The following is a 25,952-nucleotide window of genomic DNA, read 5'->3' as shown; positions in this document are numbered from 1 at the left end:
ACACTTCTTAACAGATAAATAGAATGACATCTTGCGAAAATATCATTTGCTTGTATTTCAGCCAAATGTGTGTCACTTGGCCAAAACACCAGAGCAGGTTGTGTTTTTCTCCTGCTGTGTACTTTATGAACAACCTTCCAGTTTTGCAAATGGTTCAACATAAAACCAGAGAATAAACAAACAAATGTTTCTCTGTAATACATTTAATCACTGCCACTGCGTAACCCATGTCCTCTACAGACTCTAGGCTGCTACAGAGGTATTCTCATTTAGCCCTATTCTGGCACATCAAGCTTGCAGAATAGTTTATCTTCAAGATGTGAGTCTAAAGCCAACACTATTGAGTATTAAGTATATGCCAAATGTTCCTCGTCTACATTTCCAAAGTGTTTGTAGCCTGTGCTCTGCTCCACATTACCACCATGGTGAAAATGGAGACTTTCAAACAGGAACTTCAGGTGTTTTGGATTTTGGAGTGTACCAAGTTGAATTCAAACAGAGGGGTAACCAGTAATGTTTTATATAAAGATATAATGAGTCTAGAAATGGTCATTTGAATGTCTTTATGTTGTTTTTGGATGAAAATGTCAACTACATGAGTTAACTGATACATTTCCATACATGGTTTGATCCTGGTGTAAGTGGGGTATATAGGACAGGGATAGATTCTCCTTAGAGAGTTCAGTGGAGCGCCTCATTATTATTTTGCTGGCTAGTTCCCCAGTAGCCACAAGCCTTGTCCTGGGTTTTGGTCAGTTGCCAAGCTTACTTATGTTCTATTGAACAATTTGATACAGTTTGTGTAGATTTTCTTTATTTTTTCCACATAAAACCATCCTGATCTTCTTTGTTTATCTGGTAAATACTGTAAATACATTAAAAATCAAGAGAAGATACTTCCTGTCTCCACATATGCATTTATTCACGCCAACAAATTGTTCTAGCTAAGACTGATGGCTGAAGATTTACCACCTTTCATGAACTCCACACTCTTCTTTAAGATAAAAAAATAATCTAACTTAAAATTGTGGAATTTATTCCTTGGGTCTGCCTTAAACAGCGGAGGATACACTGATGTGGTTGTACAGTGATATGTGCACAATGTGCCGTCACAGTGGGTGCAGAGTGTTAGCATTAAGACTACAAATGCAAGAGCTGTGGGTGACACACTGAACCCAAGTGACAGTCTTCTTTCTCGAAAGCCCACATTTGGGAGGAATTTAAGTTGCACTGACATTTTGGACAGAATACGATGGCATTTGAATTCTGAGTGCAGGTGGGACGTGGGTCAGACATCATTGTATCAGATGGCTTGGAAGAAATATAAAAGGAATTATTGGGTGGAAACTGAACCTGCATAAAGGAGCTAGGTGTGACTAAAAGCTACTGCAAGGAAGGTATAGCCAGCCAAATACAGGTGAATGTATATAATAAATGGAGCTGTTTAGCATAATTTTTTGATGTTCAAACCCAACAAGGTTTTTTTATCTCGCTTGGAAATGATTCAGGCTAACAGCATGAATCACAGGCTTACGCTTAGGCTTACTTCAAAATATGCAAATTAATTCCACAATAAGAGCAACTTCTTACAGAAAACAGAAGATTTGATTAAACATGAATATATATTAGCTGCCTCTTCTGTGTTTGTGTGTGTTCCAGTCTTTATAACCCCTGTAAGCAGCTGTGTCATGAAACTAATCACCGCCTTGTCCATTACTGTTGTGTTTGGCAACTTCTCTACATTTCAGTCTGTTCAAAAAGCTGACCATCAAAAGCCGGGGGAATTTTTATCCGTGACTGTGGTACACTGCCAAAAATACCACCAGCTGCTTGTATTACCTGAGCTATTTCGCATCAAGTAACTCTATACTGGGGATGTCAAAGTCTGAAAGCATGGCGACTTATGTGTTAAAAATGTACACATTTATTGCTCGATAAGCAAAGGTCAAGTCCTTCTTTTTTCCAAGTCCATTATAGTTCAATTATTTAATAGCTTAGGGTTACAACCACCTTTAGCATTAATAATTGGAAGAAATTGTTTTTCTGTAAGACTTTACCAGTAAGACTTTACTCACTCACTGTTTTTGTTTTTTTCACTCAAAGGTATTATTTATTCACTGCACTCTGTCCTCTCACACCTGGACAACAACAACACATACGCCAGAATGCTGTTTATAGACTTCAGTTCAGCATTCAATACAATCCACCCCTCACAACTCATCAGGAAACTGACAGACCTGAGCATCAGTTCCCTCATCTGCAAATGGTTACTGGACTTCCTGACCAACCACCCCCAACATGTCCGGCTGGATAACCGCTGCTCATCTACAATCACAATGAACACCGGTGTACCACAAGGCTGTGTGATGAGCCCTTTCCTCTACTCCCTCTTCACCCACGACTGCAGACCTGCTGATGGTTCCAACACCATCATTAAGTTTGCAGATGACACCACGGTGATTGGCCTCATCAGTGACAACAATGAGGCCGCCTACAGGGAGGAGGTGGATCGTCTGGCTGAGTGGTGCGACAGAAACAACCTGCTGCTTAACACCGAGAAGACCAAGGAGCTTATCGTGGACTACAGGAGGAATGCTGACCCACATCCACCCATCCACATTAAGGGGACAGCTGTGGAGCGTGTGAGCAGCTTCAAGTTCCTGGGAGTCCACATCTCCGAGGATCTCATCTGGACGACCAACTGCTCCAAGCTGGTCAAGAAGGCTCACCAACGCCTCTTCTTCTTGAGGACTCTGAGGAAGAACCACCTGTCCTCAGACATCCTGGTGAACTTCTATCGCTGCACCATCGAGAGCATCCTGACCAACTGTATAACAGTCTGGTATGGGAACTGCTCTGCCTCGGACCGGAAGGCGTTGCAGAGGGTCGTGAAAACTGCCCAGCGCATCGCTGGAGCACCACTTCCTGCCATAAAAGACATCTACAGGAAACGGTGTCTGAAAAGGGCTTGGAAAATCATCAAAGACCCCAGTCACCCATCACATGGACTCTTTACCCTCCTGCCCTCTGGGAGGCGCTACAGGAGCCTCCAGACTAAGACCACTAGGTACCGGAACAGCTTCTTCCCCACAGCTGTCAGACTCCTGAACTCTGCCTCCTGACATCTGACTCACACTAAACACATGGACTTGACATACACACACCCACAACCACCTACACACACACACAATGGACAACCGTTGTCAGGGTTCCTGGGTCGGTGACCCAGTGCTTTCCGTGTTGTTCACATTCAGTTTATTTCGTCACTTCCTGTTTGTTCCTGTGTTAGCTCGTCTCGTGCCGTTAGCCAGATTATGTTCAGCTGTGTACTCACCGGTCTCTCATTACCATCCTCATCAATCTGTGTATTTAAGTCTTCTGTTTCTATTCGTTCTTTGTCGTGTCATTGATGATGTTCGTGTGATGTTGTCCTCCCCGTGTTCTCTCAGTCAGTCAGCCATTCAGTGTTCCAGCCAGTCAGTGTCCGTTCACCCTCTGTTCCTCCACTCCTTATAATAAACATCCACCAGTCTTCACCTACCTGTGAGTCCTGCGTTTGGGTTCCTTCTTCCTCGCCTCCACACAACGCCTGACAACCGTACCCTCAAACACGCAATAATAACATGGACTGAACCACCAATCACAACCACTAGCACTTTATATAGCCTCTGTAGAAATTATCCACATATCTCACTTATCTTAACTGCACTACTGTATAGCTCTGTGTAAATAATCATTCTGTACATACGATAATTTTTAATCCTACAACTGTTTATAACTTGCAGAGTTCACATTTCTGTATAACTGTATGTCTCAGATTTCTGTATAGTTTTTTTTATTTCATATTTATATCCTGTTCATAGCTTGTACTCACTACAGCCTGTACATATTTATAGTTATAGAATATTCACAACATACTTCATACCGTGTACCTTATAACATACCATAATAGACCCATTTCTGTAATATACTTACATATCTATATTATTGCTAATATATATTGTAATATATCTATATCACTAAAGCACTTCTGGATGGATGCAAACTGCATTTCGTTGCCCTGTACCTGTGCATGTGCAATGACAATAAAGTTGAATTCTATTCTATTCTATTATTCATATCTGCTTGGTCAAGGATGATATCCCAGTAACTGAAAGCAGAGGACTTTGACATGAACCACAGCCAGCAAACAACAGACAAATCCAACTATCTTTGAAGAAACAGTGCTACCTAATCCATACATGAAACAAAACCAAGCAAAACAATGTGTTAAACCCAGCTACGTAACTAAGCAACAAAAGGAGAAAATGCTACAACACAAAAAGATAGTTTGGCACTTCTGTTTCAGTGATCTGTACAAGGAGTGAGTTTTTAAGTTTTTTTGTTTGTTTGTTTTTAATCCTGGCCTGTCTGGCAGCTTTTGCAATTTGAATTTTGATCTGAATTCACTGCTGTGCCAAACCTGTCCCTTTTTCTTTTCCAAGATCAGTTCTATAATTTCTCTACAGGCTCCTCTTGTTCAGGCTTTATCTGTTTATTTCTTCAATTCTGTTTGTGTTATTTCAGTTATTACATCATAAGTGGTATACAGTCTGACAATGTTTAAGGTAGGACAGGCAGAAAAAAACAAGCCCCCCTTACCTGGCAGGGTGTGTGAAACGGGGTGTAGGAAAATTGGGGTGCAGACCAACCCCCTACTCTAAGGTCCAAGGACTGAACCACTGGCTATCTGATTCATAGTTAACAAGCTCTTCTTCATTGTGGATGACGTTTTGCCCACTCTTCTATACAACATTACATTACCACAACTCTCTTAAGATCCCCCACAACATTTCAATCAGGTTGAAGTCTGGACTTTGACTGGTTCATGCTTTTGCAAGACCCAGTTTCAGCCAAACTTTAGCTGTTGAATGGATAGCCTCACGTATGACTCTAGAATACTCTGGTATGCAGAGGAGTTCATGGTCGTGTCAGTGATTTCAAGGTGCTCAGATACTGTGGTTGCAAAACAAGTGCTAATCAAAACCTTGTCACTACCGTGCTTGACAGTTGGTATGAGGTGTTTATGCTGTTTGTGCCAAACGTGGTGATGTGCATTATGGTCATTATGACCAAGCATCTCCATTTTGGACTCATCTGTCTTGTAATTTGTTCAGATGCAAGCTGTGCTGGCATGTTTGTTTGTTTGTTTTTTAATAGAAAAAAGGCTTTCTCCTGGCAACACTTCTAAACAAGCCACACTTCTTCAGTCTTTTTCTAATTGTACTGTCATGTCACGGTAGCGTTTAATGTGCTAACTGAGGCGTGTAGAGCCTGAGATGTAACTCTTAAGTTTTCACAGAGTCTCTGCGCACAAGACTCCATATGTCTACATTAAGAGGTACTTTATACTCTCTTCCAAATATAACTCTAGTGTGGTATGAACTAAACTAAGAGTCCATGGAAAACTCAGCTATGGCTAACACAAGCCTTCAGGACACTGTTTTTCAGTGGGTTCTGTGTTTTGCAGAAAAAGATATAGGAAGGAGTGAATTTACTGTTAAGAAGACTTTATGTTAAATGTTAAGACATGCCACTGGTCAACAGCTTCATCTTGAACAACTCTATTTTTTCAGCCTTTGCTGAAACTACATTGCCAGTACAACCTAAAGCAGAAAGTGCACAACTGAAGGCTTGTTGCTTAATTGCAATTTCAATTATGTTTTCTGTAACAGTTTTGACATTTTTAAATAAAACAAAATCAGAAGAAATTAAAGTATTTCTTCAGTTTCATATTAATTCATTTTGTTGACGTATTCTCAAAGTAATGCAGACGTTTGAACATTTTAAGCAGCGAAAAGCCATACATACAAGTGGGTGATACATTTAGCGCTAGTCCACACCTGTGTTTATCAGTGGTTGATCTAGAAAAGTCTCTTTTCTTTTTTTTTCTCAGACAGAAACACTTTATTTGTGTCTGGCGATAACAAACTGACTGCCCTGTGGCTCAGCCTGTGTCTGAGAGAGGGCAGCTTACTCTCTGCTCTGTACCTGAGCCAGCCACGCCATGGCAGGTAATAACTTTGCTTTGGGTGCAGCTGAAAACAAAATGGATTTATGAGAAAAGGATAACTTTTTTTGTCCTCTGGTGTTTACCTTCTCCGTGTTGCCCGTCTCATTCTTGCATGTCTGCTGCTCTTATTTGGCTGAGAGAGAAAAAAATCCCTGATGGCCCATTCATTAGCAACAAAATTAGGGAAGAGAGGAATAGCGGGTAACTGTGATGCTGTCGGCAGTACAACACTGTTATCTGCTCTAGTGTGCGTGTGTGTATGTGTGTGTGTGGGTGCCACTGAGAGTCTTATCAGTGGAAACAGACCTGGACGTGAGCAGGGTTGTGAGCAGGAGGAGAAGGTGGATTTGGGGGGGGGGGGGGAATTGGAGGAGGGGCAGGAGGAAGGCAACAGTGAAATTGAAGGGTAAGAAAATAAATAGGAGAGGGGAAACGGGAAGAGAGGGGACGATGGACAGTTGACATATGAAATACATCAAACGGTTATGTGATGTGTTGTGAATGAGTACAGTGTGAAATATAAGTCGAAAGAGCAGGTGAGCGGGAGAAAAATGGGAAGAAAATGTGATGTGATATGAGTGGGTAGCAGGGGGGAATGGGAGGAAGAAGGGAACAAATGTTGGTTGAGGGAGAAGATAACTAAAAAGTGATAAGGATGTCTGTTCAGGTGAGACAAGGCAGGCTTCAGAAATTAGGTTTTTGATGGACTGATCTTCTATGCGGGTCCCTCGAGGGTCGCCACATGCCCTCATCTCTCACTTTGGCTCGTGTCCAGAATTTTGCCATGCGGCTTCAGATGGGCCTGAAGCATTTTGTGCAGTGTGCTTTCACATCATGTATACAACAATGGCTGCTGCAGGAAATGACATTAAACTATATAGTTGATCTGTGTCACTTTATTTGAGTGTGTGGTTCAAATCAAATTCTCATAATGGATTTAGTCTCTTTGGCACGAACAGGGCAACACATAAACTGATTGTTTTGGTCACTTGGCAGTAAAGTGTTGAAGCATTGATTTATTATTACTTTAATAAAGCTGTAATGGCACACTGACAAAGCCATTACACATGCAGCTGACACATGGCCATGTTCTCCACACCTGATGAATGTTCTCTCCCCATTTTTGGTCTCATACCAAGTCTGGCTCTTCAGCAGCTAACTGTGTTCATCTATGCTTTTTTAATCAGTCACGGCTTGCGGTTTGGTGCTCTGCAAGACTGAAGTGAACAGCAAGTGATAAAAGTGACAACTCTTTGTAATTAAAAACTACACTAAATATTTGCAATGAATAAAAGCAAGTCAACCAGGATCACCCTGATAAAAGGAAGTGCCAGTTTGCTGTTGGAAGGCATTGTTTGCTTGTTTCACTGGGAGCTTTTTATCCTGAATAGTTGTACCTCACTACCTCCAGTACACAGCTGAATACAGTCCTGCACCCCTGAAAAATTTAATGACTCCCTGTAAGCTAGAAAACAGCCTAAAACCTCAAACATGTTTTTTCCCCCCTTTGTGCTTTGAGCAGAAAATGCTCTGATCCAAACAGCTACATACGTTGCCCAGGTGCTCGGTCTGAAAGTACTGTAACAATAATTTATGCCTCGCAGTGGACTCTCAACACCGTCATCTGCTCCTGTTATGGTTTCAGCTCTCAAACCATAATATTTTCAGAACAAATTGGCTTTGTGAAACCGATTTCAGATGCGCAACAATGTGCAAAACATCTTGAGACAACCCTTATTTGTTTATTTTTTGCTATGTAATAGGAGCAGCAATTTATTGAAACACGTGGAGACATAGATGGAAATACAGAATGTAAGGCAAAAAAGAGTTTGTCCAATTCTAGTGAGCTTGAAAAATCAATATTTGACCACTTTTATTCTTCATCCTCTGTTAGAACTCTCTTAGCAGCTTACTTGTCATTTATTTAAGTAGTCTGCAGGAATAGTTCTCCAGGTTTCTTGAAGGATATTCAAAGCTCTTCTTTGGATGTTGGATGTTTGCCATACTTCTTCAGGAATATTGATATGTGGGGTCTGGGATTTTCAGTCCAGTTTTTGTGTAATTTGGCATACTTCAGCCTTTCCTCCCTGTTTCCTTCCTTAAGTATGGCTCCTTGACAACCACATTTCCACTGAAACCATTTCTGATGAATCTTCAGTGAACAGCAGATGGATCAACTGATGGGCCAGATGCATCTCTCAGGTCATGTTTCTGGGTTTGTTTTGGAGGTTTTTGTTTTTCCTGTTTCTTAAGGACATGACTTTCAGATACTGGTTATCTGCTGGAAATACTTTTTTGGACCACCACTTCTTCTTTTGTCTTCCACGAGTCCAGCGTTGGCAATTTTTTAAGGACACACTGCAGGCCATGCGAAGATATCCCAAGTTTAAGGGAATCACCTTGTTGGGGCACGGTGAACCACTCGTGTAGTGACAAGCTGCTAGCAACAAAGTGCCTAAAGATACAATTTAAAATCGGCTCTTTGCTAAGTTGTCTGTTATGTGTGGACATAATACTTTGAGTTTGGTGCCTTTTCTATGCTTGAATGATTCATAGGGCAGTGTTAAGTGGTTTAACAAGAAACAAACAAACAAAATGAAAATGGTGAGGTACAGGGATTAGGCTAAAAATCAGTAAAAAGGCAGCCAACCTCCAAAGGAAAAAATTTGAAGGACCTCCAGGAGGCCTGGAGAACTATTGCTTAAGACCTCTTTACCAGAAAGTCTGACTGTTGGAAACAAAATATAAAGAAAAGAGAAGTGGATGAAGACTTTTGCACAGCACTATATAAATGATCAGATCTGCCTCAGAATGTATAATTAACAATAGTATATTGATGTCACAAATTGCTGAGCAAATGTTTGCAAACATATGGACAGATACCAAAATGCTACCGTGTTAGTTAACATGTTCTGGATCAGCAGATTAAGTTTTGGGTGAAGTCTCATATAATTCCCCTAATTAATTTGTGTTAAGGCTTAACTTTATGCATGATTAACGGTTTAGGCACATTCAGTGCCAACTAGGCGGCTAGTTGTCTGCTAGGTGTCACCTCATGTTGTTCGACTCACTGAACAGGAACTTTCTGTTGTGCTCGACGGCACACTTTGGAACATTTTTCAAATAATCAGCTGTGTAGTTAAGTGCACCAAAAGTTTTTAGATAATGAACATCTATGATTTTATTTTTCATGGTAGCACTAATAAGCAGATGTCTGGGTACATAGAAAATCATCTTGTTAACCAAGCGAATTAAGTTCAACCCATTTTCTCCAAATATTGCTTTTTCTGGCTCCAAAGAAACAAGATGGAAATAAGATGATCCACAAGGTAAAACTAAATGCTTGTAAATGTAGTAACATCGTCTGTCCATTTACCTCCATTGCAACCAACCAGTGGCCATGAATACTAAAAACTTAAAGAACATAATAAATGTAAATTTACAGAAGGACACTCGCACAAATTGTGTGTTTCTCAGTGATAGCATCAGTGAGAGTAAAAGACATCATCAGCAATTTGCTCCACAAACACTCAGCAGCTCTTGAGCGCCCTGTAGGCTCCACAAATACACATTGCCTCACTCAGAAGAATCAGCAGGCAGTCAGAGCCAGTGTATGTGACTTCCAACAGAAAGTCAAAACAAAAAGCTCTGACATGAAAAGACAGGTGATGAGAGGGGAAATGAAAAGGAGTGTCAGGAAATGTAAAAAAAAAAAAAAAAAAAAAGGGGGGGGGGGGTGACAACAGAGCTTATTGGGATGGAGATGATGTGTACTTTAGAGGAGACTGGTGGAAAAGTAGAAAAAGAGATTAATAAAAATCATCTCTGGATGGGGAAGACAGAGTGTGTGTGTGGCTGGCTCCAGACAGCTGGAGATAGAGAAAAAGGACATTGGTGTGTGTGTGTGTGTGTGTGTGTGTGTGTGTGTGTGTGTGTGTGTGTGTGTGTGTGTGTGTGTGTGTGTGTGTGTGTGTGTGGTATTACTCATAATGTGAGTGAGGACCTAACTCTGTTTACATAGTCACATTATGACCTGTCTGCCTTCAAAAAGCAAGTTCCCATAAGGTGAAGACATATTTTAAGGTCAGGGTTAGGTAAGTAGTGGCTCTGGAAAAGGTTAAAGTAAGACTAGAGAAAATGAATGCAAGGCATTGTAATGTGTCCTGGATACAAGACTGTGTGTGTGCATGAGGTGGTGTGTGTTTGTGTTAAAATGAAAACAAATCTGCAAGGTGTAGAGACATGGAGTGTGTGCGAATTAAGAGATATGGAGATATGACAGGGGAGAGGCCCTGTGAAAATCAATGCAGCTATGACTGAGAGAGATAAAGTGGATCGAGGAGAAGTGGGGCAGGAGAGGAGAGAAAATGGTGACAATAAAGCTGGAAGAAGGGAAGACTTGAGAGAGGCAATGAGAGAGCGATAAGGAGAGAGAAAGAGACAGAGGGTGTGATGAGTATAGGAGAGAGGAAGATGATGTGAGAGGAGCTGTTGTTTGTCCTCGGGCTGCTCTCTTCGAGGAAGGACAAGAATGTGGGGGTGGTTAGCAACATTTACTGACATAAACTGAGAATGTGTGTGTGTGTGTGTGCTCATTTTTCACAGCAACCAGTCACCAATAACATTATATAAGAATGATCAAAACAGAAGAAACCATGGCAACTGTAATCCACTAGTAGCAGCCACTTGCTACACAGAAAGAACACAAAATCAGGTGTGGCAATGCAATTACAGACGATAACTATCACCAAAAAAACATTCCCTCTTTAATATTCTGGGCCTGATGTTATTTTTACCATGAGAGGGGAGAGGCGCTTGCAGCCTAACAGGGAAGAGATGTTTTTGTTATCGTGCCACTGCAGACCGCAAGGCTCTTAGTCAGAAAATTTCTGACGGGAGCCCAGACAGTGACAGGCATAGCTTCTGGGAGATGAGCGTATTTCAGGCCTAAAACAGAGGCTTTGATGGACAGAAGATCAGGGCATCTGGGTCACTGATGACTCCGTCGCTTCCCAAAACTCAGGCACGAGCCTCCAATGACTGTCTGGATCCCCAGCTTAGGAGAGGATGAGGGGATAAATGAAGTAGCTCCAGAGAATGCCGTTTCACTAGCTACAGCTTAAAAGCTCATTTGCATCAGTTTCACCATCACACAGGCCTAAACTGGGTCTTGCATGGCCTAAATACCGGTTAGCCCACCTGTCTTTACTAATCAACCCACAGGCCTTCAAATTACTTATCAGAGTAACACAAAAACAGACCTACACAACAAGTTTCCGTTTACTTTAAAGCCTCTGCCTCTGCCTTGTCTGTGGGCACCAGCCACACGACTACAGACTGAAAGTAGAATTTTACAAAAAAGAATATTGTTGTACAAATTCTAAATGTAGTTGTTTCCTTTTTTATATAATAACACACTTGGGTCACTCATTAATCTTTTGGTCATTAAGCTCTAATTAATCTCTAATCTCTAAACATATCAAATATTTAAACTGAGAAATGACCATCTTACCATTTTAAAGAAAAAACAAGTTCTTTTTGTATTTGATGTCTTTTAAAAACAGCTGCTGGACTTTTGAGAGATGAATGTTGTCCCATTCTTGTCTACTGTTCTTCTTTGTCATATTTTTTGTTTCATGGCGTGCTAAATGTTTGCAGTTGGTGAAATGCCTGGGCTCCAGGCAGGCTGATTCAAAACTGAGTGAACTGAGCGCCGATAACAAGCCGAATGGTCCCTCTCCTCTCTAGTCTGGAGGATGTGGCGTCAGTGTTCTCCAAAAACAATTTCAAATTTTAATTCATCTGACCACAGAACATTTTTACACTTTGCCTCAGTCCATTTTTAATGAGCTTTGGCTCAGAGAAGATGGCAGAATTTCTGGATCATGGCACAGTGAACTGTGTTGTGTCACAGACACAGGGATTTCTGGAAGTTTTCCTGAGCTCATGCTGGGATTTCTGCGACAGAATCATGTCAGTTTTTAATGCCGTGCTGTAGGCCTGAAGATCAGTCAAAGATTTTCAGTCTCGTCCCTTGCGCCTTGCAAGAATTCTCCAGATTTTCTTAATCTTTTGATGATATTACGTACTGTAGATAATGAAATATTCACAAATTTCACTGAAGGAACTTTATTCTGAAATTGTTCCACAATTTTGTAGATTTTTCTGCAGATTGATGAACCTCTACCCATCTAAACTCGGCATCTCTAAAATGCTCCAAGACCCAGTTATGTTAATTAATGTTAATTATTAATTGCCAGTTGCCAATTAATCTCATTAGCTGCAAAATATTCCTCCAGCTGTTTCTTTTTACTATTACTTACTTTTCCAGCCTTCTGCTCCTTGTCCCTTTTTTTTTTTAGATATGTTAACCAACCAAATTCAAAATGTGCTCATATTTTTTTCATGAACTAGTCAAATGCCTCAGTTTAAATATTTAAAATGTTTTCTATATTGAATGCAATGATTTGCAAATTATTGCATTCTGGTTTTGTTTACATTTAAAATAGTGTTTTAGCATTTTCAGAATTGGGTTTTATAGGAAAAAGAGTAAACAAGCTTTCTTGTTTGAACGTCTCTAAGAAGAATATGGCAACGCAGCTTAAGTTTGCAGAGCTACATATGAACAACTCACAAGACTGCTGGAACAATGGTCTTTTGGACTGATGAGACCAAAGTGGAGATGTTTGGCCATGATGCACAGCACCACGTTTCATGAAAACCAAACACAGCATATTTTACACAAAGATCTCTTACCAACCATTAAGCATGATGGTGGAGGGGAGGTGATACGTTTGGATTGTTTTGCAGCCACAGGACCTGTGCACCTTGCGGTCACTGAGCTGACCAAGATCATCCTAGACAAAAACCAAAGAGATTTGCGAAGTAATTAAGATTAATTCTCTGGAGACATGTTTGAGAAAACAGCAGCTTTGTCTCTGAATTTTTAGTTGAGAGCAACTAAACCTTTAGACTTCTGCTCAGCACTGTGTGGGCACGCACAGATTGTGTTTTGTTTACTTCTTTATCACCTTCTTGTTGGTTTTGTTGAACTTGCATTGACGATATCACAAAAATCCACAACAAAAGCCTGATCAGCCAAAATTCAAAGTGCATGATCCCATCACGGCTGCCCTAAGGAAATGCAGGTTGATGAACTTATTATCAAATTCAGAGAGTACACCTGCATTTTGCATCATAATATTCCTTTCTTTTTTACCTCAAAATACTCACATAGATGGGAATAAATTAAGAAGCACTGTGAGTTTCAACCTCAAAGAGAAAAGCTTAGCTGCTTCTTAATTTAATGTCAAGGCTGATGGTCAGGACTCCTGCAGGGAGCCAAGGGCCCTCTAACTGTAACAAGGAAACAGCAGCTTGAAAATGGAGTCAGCTAGTAGATCCACTGAGGTCTTTTATGCTATAATTAAAACGTTACAATCAAATCTAAAAATCTCTCGAGGCCACTGCAGAGAGCCGAGCAGCACTTTCCTCTGATATGTGTTTAGATTTCATCAGTAGGAGACATGGAGCGAGAGGAGACTGAATTAAGCATCTGCCTCACCTTTCACATCTCAATTCTGCCACTTGAAATAGGTAATACATCATCACTTCCAAAAACGTTGGTGTGTATATAAGTGATTGAGTGTCAGCAGGTCAGCGGTGGGGCTGTGGGTGATTGCCTCACATCACCTGCTGATATAACATTATTATCAAAAACTGTGGCAGGAATGAACAGAAGGCAGAAGGCACACTCCCCGTGAATCAGAAGTTTCCATTCAGAGCCATAAACAGGGCATCTGTCACAGTTGCTCATTCAGTATTCCATCACATAGTCGCTCCAGACCATATGGGTAATAGGAAAATTCTGGGTAGCTAGCCAAGCATTTTATTACAAAATGTCTTGTCCTAAATAATGATCCCAAGGATGTGCTACATCAGTTCTTGATGTTAAATATTTATTTTTGATTCAGGTGTAATTTGTCAGTGTTCTGAGTTTGCCGTGAATGTATATAAACATTATACATTACATTACCTGGGACCTATCTCAACTTATCTTGGGTAACACATTCACAAATGTGCTGCAGCCTGACTGATGACAGCATGCTTTCATTTTAATAAACCTATTTATTTCCAACCAGAGTTCCCTTAAGTTTTCACCAAGATCTTATACTGATCGTGGGAGAGTTACACCACTGCGTGCAATCTCCTCTGGGACATCCCCAACACTTCTAGTGGGGTTAGGGTCTGGCCTCTGTGGTGGCCAATCCATGTGTGAAAGTGGCTGAACCACTCTTTCACAGTCTGAGCCTGATGACTCCAGGCATTGTCAACTTGGAATTCAATTCAATTAAGCTTTATTTAAATAGATCCAAATCACAAGTCACCTCAAGACAGTTTATTGTCTATTGTAAGATAAAGAACCTATAATAATGCACAATCTGATATCCTCATGTTGGTATTGATCCTACATCAACACAATTAATGTGGGATCAGGTTCAGCACTGCAAATGACAAGTCACATTTTTATGATGTCATAATTTTGTGGAAAAAAACCCTGCAGTTGTCTACTCAGGATCAGTTATGATATACTACAATTATAATATTTTCCCTTACCAGTTGGCCAACTACCAGTTTCTAAAGAAAAAAGGATTATTGTTTTTCCTTGATATTAGATCTTTGCCACTAACATAATTAAGCTAACGATTATGCATTGAGTCAAAGATTTACAATATCTACTTTTATATAAATATTTATATCATATTTGTTCCTGGGCCAGATACGCCTACAATAATAGAGAGAAGACCCCAACAATCAAATGACCCCTTCAGGGCCATGCAGAGAGGTTTAAAGGGGCGGGTGCTCAAAGTTAAAAAGGGGCACATTGAACCAGGCTGAATAACAACAACACACATTCATCAAGAATCTAATATGGGCAATAAGGCAAAGCAAACGTAGCCGATGTTTTACCTGATGGGTACAATGTTGCTGTTGAGGGGTTTCTGCTGCTCCTGCTGCTGATAGTGCTGGAGGGCAGGGCTGTGTTGATCTTACACTGTAGACATTAAAAAGTCCATAGGAGAGATGGTAGCTGATTAAACAAGTGTCATGAGATAATAACAAAATGCAAAGATTGGTGACAGTGCTTGGAACCATAAGCCAACAAAAAACTGTGAGAAATAATTTAGGCTCTGCCTGTGAATCACTCTTTGCTTCTCTTCTTCCTTCCATCCCATCATCTCATATATCACTCTCCACTATCTGTCTATCTGAGAACAAGGCACAACTTGCTATTGCAATAAACTATAATCTAATTATCCACACCTAACAACTCTTGCACTTAATCTATAATAAAATGCTGACAGAAAAGTGTTATAGCTCTGCCTTTAGTAGCCTCACACAGCTCCTACTGTTTCCTCCTCATGTCCTTACCAGCCATGTCTGGACAATGTTATATCATGAGTAATATTTTTTTTTAAAACCATCTAAATAAAACACACACATGCACGCACACACAGTGACATTTTAGACCTTCTTCAGAATACTGTATATACTATGGGCATCATGGTGCTGATCCAGAATCCTTACATTATTATTTATTACTAGAGCTACAATAATAAAGCAATGAGGAGGGGGAAGTAATAAATATGAAATGTGTTTATGATGATTCCATTTGTTTCACTATCCACTCTGTGCAGGGGCAAAGCTTATTACATTTTTAAACTGTTTTAAACTGCTGTAAAATCCAAATTTTGTCTTATTTAAAATATAAATCTAATATAATCTGCTTCTTAATGTATGTTCTTTAAAATACAGCGTGTGTTTTTTAAAATATTATAATTATAATAATGCATAAGTATATGGACATGCATATTAGATCGTTTTTAGTGAAATATGACCCCCCCAGAAAGGCAGGAAAAGCCCGGAAACTTGCTTTAAAACTAAATACGTTCCCTAAAACGGTGGACAGAGCTACAGACCCATGACAGCCTTACACAGGTAGCCAGCAGCTATGACCAGCACTACTTGTGCAGTTAATAAAAGGACAGGTAATGTTTGTCGCGCTGTTGCAAACACAGCACGCTCATTTGTTTCAGTTCGTCAGTTGCCACAAAACAACTTACCAACGTGTACGTAATAAGCCAATACTCCTGGGTGCTATACACTACAGTGTACGCTGTACACCTACTTACTGGTTTTGTCGCATCAGTCTGTATGGAAGAAGTATAGTAAGTCTGTGTCTCTGAGTTAACTTGTGTTTCTCCCCCGCTCTGCACGTGTCTGGACCCCTTATGAGCAAACACTTGACGACAATGGGAAGGAAATCTCCCTACAGGAGGCAGGAGGAAACCTCCAGCAGAACCAGGCTCAGGGAGGAGCAGCCATCTGCTGTGACCCATTGGGGTTGAGGGGAGGGAGACAGGGAAAAAACACACAGTAAAGAAGCCTGCACTATCAAGGTATAGTAATGTAACAATAATAATAATATGAAAATTGGTTACATTTTGAACTTGGCTTATGAATATAATTCCTGAAAAAATAATGAAATTCATTTGTGTCTTACCTGTAATTTGTGTGTAATGCTAATAAGCAGGTGTTAGTTTCCTAATATGTGTGTTTTCACTGCAAGGATGTTAGCATGTCAATGCTAGATACTGTATATCACAGTACAGCTTCATAAAACTGCAGGCAAGGCTGAAGATGTCTTAATGAGAATTGATTCAAATAATTTATTTTATTTGTATCACTGGGTCACAGAGAAGAGCTTCTGATAGAGGTATCCATTATGTTTCTGCTTATTTGTATAAAGACAAATACTCATAGGTTAATGAGCTGGTAACAATGTAGCGAGAGAAGAAGTTTATCAGTGCATTTAAACCAGCTCTGTGTCGTTACGCTCTAATTACTCGCTGGAGTTTTCTCATTTCGCAGTAGGTCTGACTGAGCTGTATGATACTGAGTGGATGCCCAGGTGCACATTGCATCTATTGTGTCTAGTGCTGAATTGAATTTATGAATATCATCATACAGCCAAGACAATGGAGCAGTTGTTGAATAGTCACCCTCTCTCTTTTGTTATGAAACCTGTCCTCATATATCATTATTGCCAACCTCTACGGTTAAAATGCTGTCACATTAAAAACAAAACTATTCATTTTTTCCCCCACACATGAAACTTTTCTGCTTATAAAAAGATGCACATACGGCAAGGTAATTTATGCACATATTCATCGTCATTACCTTCCCTTTTCTGTTCCCCAAGATGTCTCCAATAGATGGAGCAGAGCCCGGAGATGAGTCCTTGCACACGCTGGGTAACGATAAAATGAAAGAAAAATGAGTCAATTAATGGGAACCAACAAGAGTAATGTCTTTTGACATGTGGAATGAAGTGTGAGGATCACATATTGTCAGTGCAGATGCACAAACAGAAAAACACAATTACTATGACCGTGCATTTCTTGCAGTTTGTTGCATCCCATGCAGTTTGGGTGTATTTGTGTGTGTGTGTGTGTTTGTGTGTGTGTGTGTGTGTGTGTGTGTGTGTGTGTGTGTGTGTGTGTGTGTGTGTGTGTGTGTGTGTGTGCGTATCTGATGATCTTTGAAAATAGCTTGTGACATGAGGAAGGCCAGAGGACACAATGCTGAATCATATTGGTTGCTCCTCATATTCGATTCTCTTGTTCTCCCCCTTTTTTTAGGTGAAAGGACACATCTCATGCCTGAGGCTTCTCTCACCTTCCTGTTATTTTGGGGTTTCATTTTCTCTCAGCATCGATCTGATTTGAGAGGATAATAGGGCACCAGAGAGCGATACTTGTTCGTTTTCTTTAAGACTGCGAGTGTCAGAACATTATCTGCTTTTTAAAGGGTGCTGTTGTTCATAAGCAGCCGGCTGGAGAGCCCTGCTTGCTGTACCTAATCGGGACTGAGAGCGTGACGCCTTGATTAAAAACCCACTGAAAGCACTCTCACATGCACACACAAAACACACACACACGCTGTCCATGTCTACATTAAAAACAAACCAAATGTTTCTTAGAGCCTGCATCATTTCTCAGCTTCATTCTCAGCCATACCAAAAAAAGTCCATTATATTGGAGGTGCACAAAAATATACTGCGTTTATATTTAAGGTTTGCATTCTGTGGGTGGAAAGTTTTATATCCATTCTAATGAATTCATTTTCACCCTTCCATTTGATTTATTTCCTAAAATCAAAACTAGTATTATACAGAATAATACACCCATGACTCACTAGCATCACGATAGGGAAGCAAGTTTTGAACTTTCTAGACTCATAGCTAAGTATAAAGTAAAAAGACGGAATCGTCCCGTATTCAGAGAAAATATTACACGTTTTGTATTGAGCTGAAAGGGAGCACAGTTTGTCCCGGACTTCAGCTAGGATGGAAAAAGACACAAAGGTGGAGTTATTCTGTCTTTACGCTGCACAGCTGTTTCTTCTTCTCTCATTCTCCCCCCCTCCCTCTCCTGTTGCTACTTCAATCATGAAACTGATCAATGATCAGCTGATCGGCTTTTCTCTCTTGTTTGTTTATCGCCCACTTTGCGGCAGAAAGAGGAAACCGGCAGATGTCGCACTAAACAACAGCAGCACGTTTAAGCTTGATCAGCTGTTGTTAGAATTTATTTAATATTACTTTCTAGTATCAGCTGAAGTTTGCTGGAGCCACAGCTGTAAAGCTGCTGGTCATGATATCGGTTTGGTTATCTGGTGAGAGGGAAACATGAAGATGAAACCAGGAGATGTCCTTACTGCATCATCAGACCTGGACAGGTGATGGAGAAACAGGTTTACCTTTAAGGTGACATGAATGAGTTGAAGGGACGTTATGAACTGTTTCTGAGAGACAAATAACACCAGGATCCTTTTCTAGTAGCTGACAGCTGGTAACTGTGCAGGGGTGGGTCTAGCAAAGTTTTGCCAGGGGGCCAGGTAGGGCATTAACAGGGAAAGGGGGACACAGAGAAATACGTTCTTATTCTCATTTAAAATGTCTAACTTTTAATAAATAATCATCTGAATCTTACAACCAAAGTTTTTATCTGATGTAAAATGTATAGAAATCATACATATACCAACAAGACAGTGTACATCACTGTCACAACAGCATTCATTTTCATTCAAAGGCTTTATGGCTTTTCCTATAATACCTGGTGGGCCGGTCTCTAGTCAAAATGCCCGGGCCCAATTTTATATAAATTTGGTAAGTAAAGAAAATAATATTTACCTGGGACACTGTCTTGAGATGTAAGTGTGAAACTGATCAGCTAGACTATCAAACATTCCCACCCTTGCTCGTGAGGACCAGAAACACAAGTCTGCACATTAATATTTTAGTGGTGTACAATGTTGTTTAGCTGTGGGTTCTGTTACAGCTGTTACACAGCCACCTGACACCTCTCTCTCTTTGTGCGGAAGTTGTAAAGAAGTAAGGGTGAACACAAGACAGACGATAGCACCACTATAGGCACTACTGTGTAGTATTTTGATCAATATAATAAGTAAACTGATCTAGGCAGTGCCAGAGTAAACTCAAATGGACCAATGTGTGACCACATATGGCACAGGTTCGTGGACATTAGCCTCCAAGGGAATAACACACTAGATACACTAATCAGACATCGTGTGTGTGTAATGTCTGGCTCAAAATTCCACATATTTAAAATATTCTGTATCACATACAAATGTATGAATATGCACAATATTAAAGATTTTTAATTCTGCTTGGTTGTGTTTTTTCTGTGTTTCCTATTTTTAGACTGCCTTTTCTTCTGCCATTTACACTGGCTAATACATCCATCAGCAGTAAATTTCCTAGCAAATACTGCAGAAAATAAAAAATAAAGTAATGCAGAGAAACATGACATGCTTTAGCAGAAATTTACACACGCACTCGCACCTATAACTACATGAGAAAGCAAAGGCTATCATTAATCTTTCACCTCCATCACTCTACTACCTCTCCACCTCTATCTCTATTTCAGCATCTCACCCCACTCTAACCTTTCATTCTTTGCCCTCCTCCCAGTTTTGTGCCTCTCAACCCTGTGGTCATAAGCAGTGAGTAGTTATGTATGCATAAAAAGGAAAAAGGCAACGAGAGAGATTTTTAATTAATTTTTCCTGTCTGTATCACCCTTTATCCACCCGCTCTGCAGTCCTAGCAAGCAGTGTAACCTGGAGTCAAGCCCAATCCTCCATGATGCTGGAATTGCAATTATTTCTTCAACACCCTTATTACAAAGCACAACATTCATCCACTGAGGTTTTTCCCTTTTAAAGGAGTTTTAAAATAAATGTAGGGCTGAAAGCACACACTTTTTTGTGTGTAGTGTCTCATCTTTGACTTAATAAATACAGTTCAGCAGAAATAAATACAATCCACATTATTAAAGCTAACAAAATTCTCCACATAGCTCTGGTACCAGGTTTATGAAAGCCTAAACATCTTTTAGCCTATTTATTCAACTACAAATCACTGTGTAGTTATTCTATTCTTTTTATAACTCGCCTGTGTAATAATAATGGATTGCATTTATATAGCGCTTTTTGAGACCCTCAAAGCGCTTTACAATTCCACTATTCATTCACTCTCACATTCACACACTGGTGGAGGCAAGCTACAGTTGTAGCCACAGCTGCCCTGGGACAGACTGACAGAAGCAAGGCTGCCATATCGCACCATCGGCCTCTCTGGCCAACACCAGTAGGCAGTAGGTGAAGTGTCTTGCTCAAGGACACAACGACCAAGACTGTCCGAGCCGGGGCTCGAACCGGCAACCTTCCGGTTACAAGACAAACTGCCAACTCTTGAGCCACGATCGCCATGTACTATGTATTTATTTATAGAACGTATTTCACCAGTACAAGCAAACATGGATGTTGTGACATGCAGACAGGACTCAAGTGTAGCTCCAGTGATGGATTGGGTAGCCTCTTTATTGAACTCCAAACCCCAAATCAAATCTTATATCCACACGAATTATTCCATATGCTGCACCTCACGATGTTACATGTAATTTCATTTTTCAGCACCACTGACAGTGCTGTATATATACAAAAAGTAAAGCTCGATACTGGTTATTCTTCAACTCAAGATGTGTGTTTCTGTGTAACCACAATCTTAATTTTGCCCTAATCTGATCAGTCATTTTCTCATCATTATTAGATTGTACTATTCAAGTATAGATAATGTGGTAATCAAGATGTCTGTGAAGGTTCTTAGTCATCCAGGTCATCGTAGTCTAAGGAGCTTGGAAAGAAAAGCGTCTGGACTTCTTTAAGTTGCTTGAAGACGTTTCACCTCTCATCCGAGAAGCTTCTTCGGTTCTAGGGTCAAATGGTGGAGAGTCCCAAACTCCTAAACACAAACTTAACAATGTGGTGTATGCTGTACAGAATGCCCAGACCTCTACATTGGAGAGACCAAAGAGCCACTTCACAAAAACATATGGCACAACATAGAAGAGCCACCTCCACGGGACAAGACTCAGCTGTCCATCTGCATCTAAAGGACAAAGGTCACTCTTTCGAGGATGCCAATGTTCACATTTTGGACAGAGAGGACAGATGGTTTGAGAGAGGAGTGAAAGAAGCCATTTATGTCCACTGTGAGCGACCATCTTTGAACAGAGGCGGTGGTTTACGACACCAACTGTCTGCCATCTATAATCCAGTTTTGAGATCCCTTCCCAGACGCCTTAACGCCCACTTACATCCTCGGCCATCTGACCTCAGGAAATCACATGATAGGGTGGGGCCAGGTTTCACAATGAGCTCATCCGAAACCTTGGCTGATTGTGACCTACACCCATTTTCACACCTTGGCTCATGTAATTAGGTAGAGGATCATTAGGGGGTCCATTGTCCCTCTCGGTGGGAAACTCCCACAGAGCTTAAATCTGGGACTCTCCACCATTTTACCCTCGAACTGAAGAAGCTTCTTGGATGAGAGGTGAAACGTCTTCAAGCAACTTAAAGAAGTCCAGATGCTTTTCTTTTCAAGCTCCTTAGACTGGTAATCAAGATGATTTCATAAATCTACAAATTTGGCAGTACAAATAATGCTATTACAGTGTACTGACTTGATGTCCAACCATTTAATTACTACTAAGTTTTTAGATTTGTGAACGATGCTGTGACAAGGTGCCACTCACAGCATTCAGATCTGAGCTGACCCTCTTCTACGCAGCTGCACTCACAATTCAATACTGGGTTCAGATCATTTAGGTGAAGAGTTACACTCACTTACCATTTTGTTAGGTCCATCATTCGAGTACTGGGTTGAACACTGTCTTGCTTTCAAAGCTGCCTTAATTGTTCATGACAATTAGCCAATACTTCATGAGCCGATGTGAATTGGAGCCTTGGTTCCCCCTTCCCCTGTGGTCTTTTGCTGCTGCTGTAGCCCAACTGGTTCAAGGTTTGATACGTTGTGCATTCAGAGATGCTCTTCTGCATACATTGGTGTAGCAAGTGATTTCTTTGAGTTACTGTTCCCTTCCTGTTAGTTTAAAGTAGTCTACCCATTCTCCTTTGACCTCTAGCATTAACAAGGCATTTAGACTGCTACTCACTGGATATTTTCTCTTTTTAGGACCATTCTCTGAAAAACCTAAATATGTCTGCATGCCTCAATGCACTGAGTTGCCATATAATTTGCTAATGAGATATTTGCATTAACAAACAGATTCAACACTTCAGCACTTGTACTTGTCAAAGTATATATGCAGATATAAACTAAAAACCAGTACCTTCTTCCTCTACTCAGCCTCTCACTGTTTTGCTCTATGGCAGCCTGATTATGGGTAAGATCAGCCTTACCGAGAGGAATAATGTGTCAGACTAGAATAATGTTATTTGATGATTTTGCAAAACCCTTGGTAACATTCTGTACCAACATTTTTTATTTATTGTATCTGCATACAGAAACTCTGTTAATACTTAGAGTCAGGAAACCACATTCAAGTTTTTGAAAAATTGCATTATGGCTAATGATATTGTAATAAAAACCCGTCCATAACCAGCTGTGATTCCTGCACTATAATCTTTAAGCCTTACCTCGAGTATGGAGGAGATTTTGAAGAATAGTGTTGTAAAGCTGTAGCTCAGGAGGTAGAGCAGGTCACCTACTGATTGGAAGGTTGGTGGTTCGATCCTTGGCTCCTCCAGTCTGCATGTCAAGTATCCTTGGGCAAGATACTAACCCCAAGTTGCTCTCCGATGCGTCCATTGGAGTATGAATGTGTGTGAATGTAGTTAGATAGCACTAATAGTATAGATAAAGTGCTTGTGAGAATGGGTGTGATTGGGTGAATGTGGCATGTTGTATAGAGCGCTTTGAGTACTCCGAGAGAGTAGAAAAGCGCTATATAAGAATCAGTCCATTTACCATTTAAAGTTAGTGGAAACTATGGTATTTGGAAATGCAGGAGCGGTCGAGTATATTCAGTTTCATGTCCTCTACCCAATCCTTATCTAGTGTCTTCTTCTTTTTTTGTCTGTTCATGTAATCCCTGGCTCACTTGAATCAGTTGTCTGATGTATGGATCTTTCTTTTTTTCTGTATGTTTCAACACTGCCATGGTGCAGACTGAATTTAGCACTGATCACATACATCCCCACTTGTCCTGTGTGATGAATCACTTGCACAGTACTGTATCAGCAATGTTCTCTCTAAAATAGGTAGAATACATGTCTCTTATTAAAACACTTCCACTTTTCTGCTGCTCTACTTCCTGTCCTTGTGACGCCTTTCTTATGATGTCTGATCTGCATGGAGGAGGAGATGATGGCACATTAATCATGACGAGTAACACTTACAACTTCCCCCGACACTTGCATACACACACACAAATTAAACCCATCCTCACATACCCTAGAGCTCTTCTAGTCCTCTAAAAAGCAATGCAGTTCAATGCTGTTTAAGGACTGGAAGCAAGTCTCTGAGTTTACAAAAGGAAGACTAAAGCTTAGAGCAAGGTTTGAAGAGGTCAGGATGAGAGGCAAGTAGAGGATGATGGAGAGAAACAGGAAAGATCCTCAAAGCAGGAAAATAAAAGGTGTGGACTGGAACATCAGAGGAGGAGATTAACCAGCCTGGTAGAAGGTCTAAATCAGAATATATAAAGCATGAAATAGAGGGGGATTGACAAGTGAGTGGGCAGAAGTGAAGGGAAAATGGAGACTTTGGCAGAAATGCCATATGAAATTGGCTGCAGAATTAGAGTGCGTTTGGAGACTTGATGGTGGAGAGACCAGAAAATGAAAGGATTGTGCAAAGAGGATAAGAAAGAAGGAAGGTAGGAGACTTTTAAAGGCTTTTGGTGGTTACCTTCGTTCACCTCAGGCTGAAAAATATATCTGTACCTATACAGCCAGGCAAACCAATACACCCACAGCCTCTCTTTCTCTCTCAGATTTACATAGTCACTCACACACACAAACTAATCTCAGCACCCATTGACTCCAATATGTAGAAGGAGCCTATGCCACCACCCTTTCTCTCTCAGTCTTTGACTTTCTGTCCTCCCACTATAGCTGAAGTCAGTTCAAGCTCAAAACATAGACAAATTATTCCAGCACGCTGCACTCTGTCTGCCGCAGATACCCCTCCTGTAGAGCTCAGCTAATACATTGCACAGACTCTTACTGCTTGTCTTAAGAGTTTAAGAATGATTTTACATAAAGATTTTGTTGGAAAGACTAACTGATGATAAATGTGGTCTTCAGCCAAGTGAAGAGCCGTGTAAGCCTATAGACTGCATACTGTTGTATAAACAGACAAGTACTAACAGCTGGTTCCCTGTACATTTCACTGCACTGTTAACTCACTCATGATGCAATGTAGTATCATAGCTTTTATTTACTTTAAAAGACTGCAGACAAGCAGGATACAGTCATAGTCTGTGTGATTTCCATATGAACATGCATGTAGCTGCTAGACACATTCAGAACTCTAAAGAGGCATTCAGGGGTTTAACACAATTTCTGCTGAGACGGATGAATACAAATTATAATGAAACTAACTCAAATGACTGCATATCCTGACTTTTATCCCCCTAAAGGCCATGATCCAATATCATCTTAAAGCTGATTGTTACAATATTACAGTGAAAGTGGTGGCATGCAATGTGCACATTTAAAGCTATTGCAGTTTCCATTTGTTGTATTACAACCAGAGCTTAAAAGTGTAGCAGAACAATCCAGAACAGGGTTCTGGTACCTTAAATCAATTAATTAAGCGATCAAATCCAAGCAGAGTCTTACATATAACCCTAGATGTCTATAAATTAAGTTATGTGCAATACTGAGAAATGACACAAGGAAAAAGTATTGAACATGCTTACTAAAATGTATGAAATACATTATACAAAACCCTCTTTCAATTAATTATTTCAGTAGATTTTCAATTGGATTCAGGTGAGGTGATTGGCTGGGCCATTCCAGCAGGTTTAGTTTTTTCTCTGAATCCAGTTCAGAGTTTTCTTGGCTGTGTGTTTGGGATTGGTGTCTCTACCCTCATTTCATCTTCATCACTCTGGTAGATATTGGCAGATTTTTATCAAGAATGTCTCGGTACATTTTTCATTCGTCCTTTCTTTAGTTTTTATGTGCCTGTGCCCTGTGCCGAAAAACAGCCCCACACTATGATGTTCCTGAGTCCAAACTTTACTGTTACTGTACGGTGTGTTTGATGTGATATGCAGTGCTTTTTGACCTCCAAACATGGTGTGTATTATAGCTTCCAAAGAGTTCACTTTTGGTCTCATCTGACCAGACTATATCCTCCCAGTATTTCACAGGCTTGTCTAAATGTTGTTCAGCAAACTTTAAATGTGTTTCAACATGCTTTGCCTTCAGCAATGGCTTT

General features: G+C 40.4%; 1 protein-coding gene across 2 annotated transcripts in view; it reads right to left on the bottom strand.

The window, feature by feature from the left end:
- Positions 1-15,053, bottom strand: part of lingo3b (leucine rich repeat and Ig domain containing 3b) — a 67,209-nt gene extending 52,156 nt beyond the window's left edge. Inside the window, exon 1 of one of the 2 annotated variants that reach the window (XM_087831641.1) lies at positions 15,023-15,053. The gene's annotated coding sequence lies outside the window, so the exon portion shown is untranslated. Of the gene's footprint in view, positions 1-12,808; positions 12,957-15,022 lie in introns of those variants that run through there. The other variant, XM_006786643.3, reaches the window with a different exon arrangement.
- Positions 15,054-25,952: the final 10,899 nt, after the last annotated feature.

Source organism: Neolamprologus brichardi, chromosome 18 (assembly GCF_056152115.1).
Source record: "Neolamprologus brichardi isolate AB-2024 chromosome 18, ASM5615211v1, whole genome shotgun sequence".
NCBI lineage: Eukaryota > Metazoa > Chordata > Actinopteri > Cichliformes > Cichlidae > Neolamprologus > Neolamprologus brichardi.
This window is presented reverse-complemented; position numbering and strand designations above follow the sequence as displayed.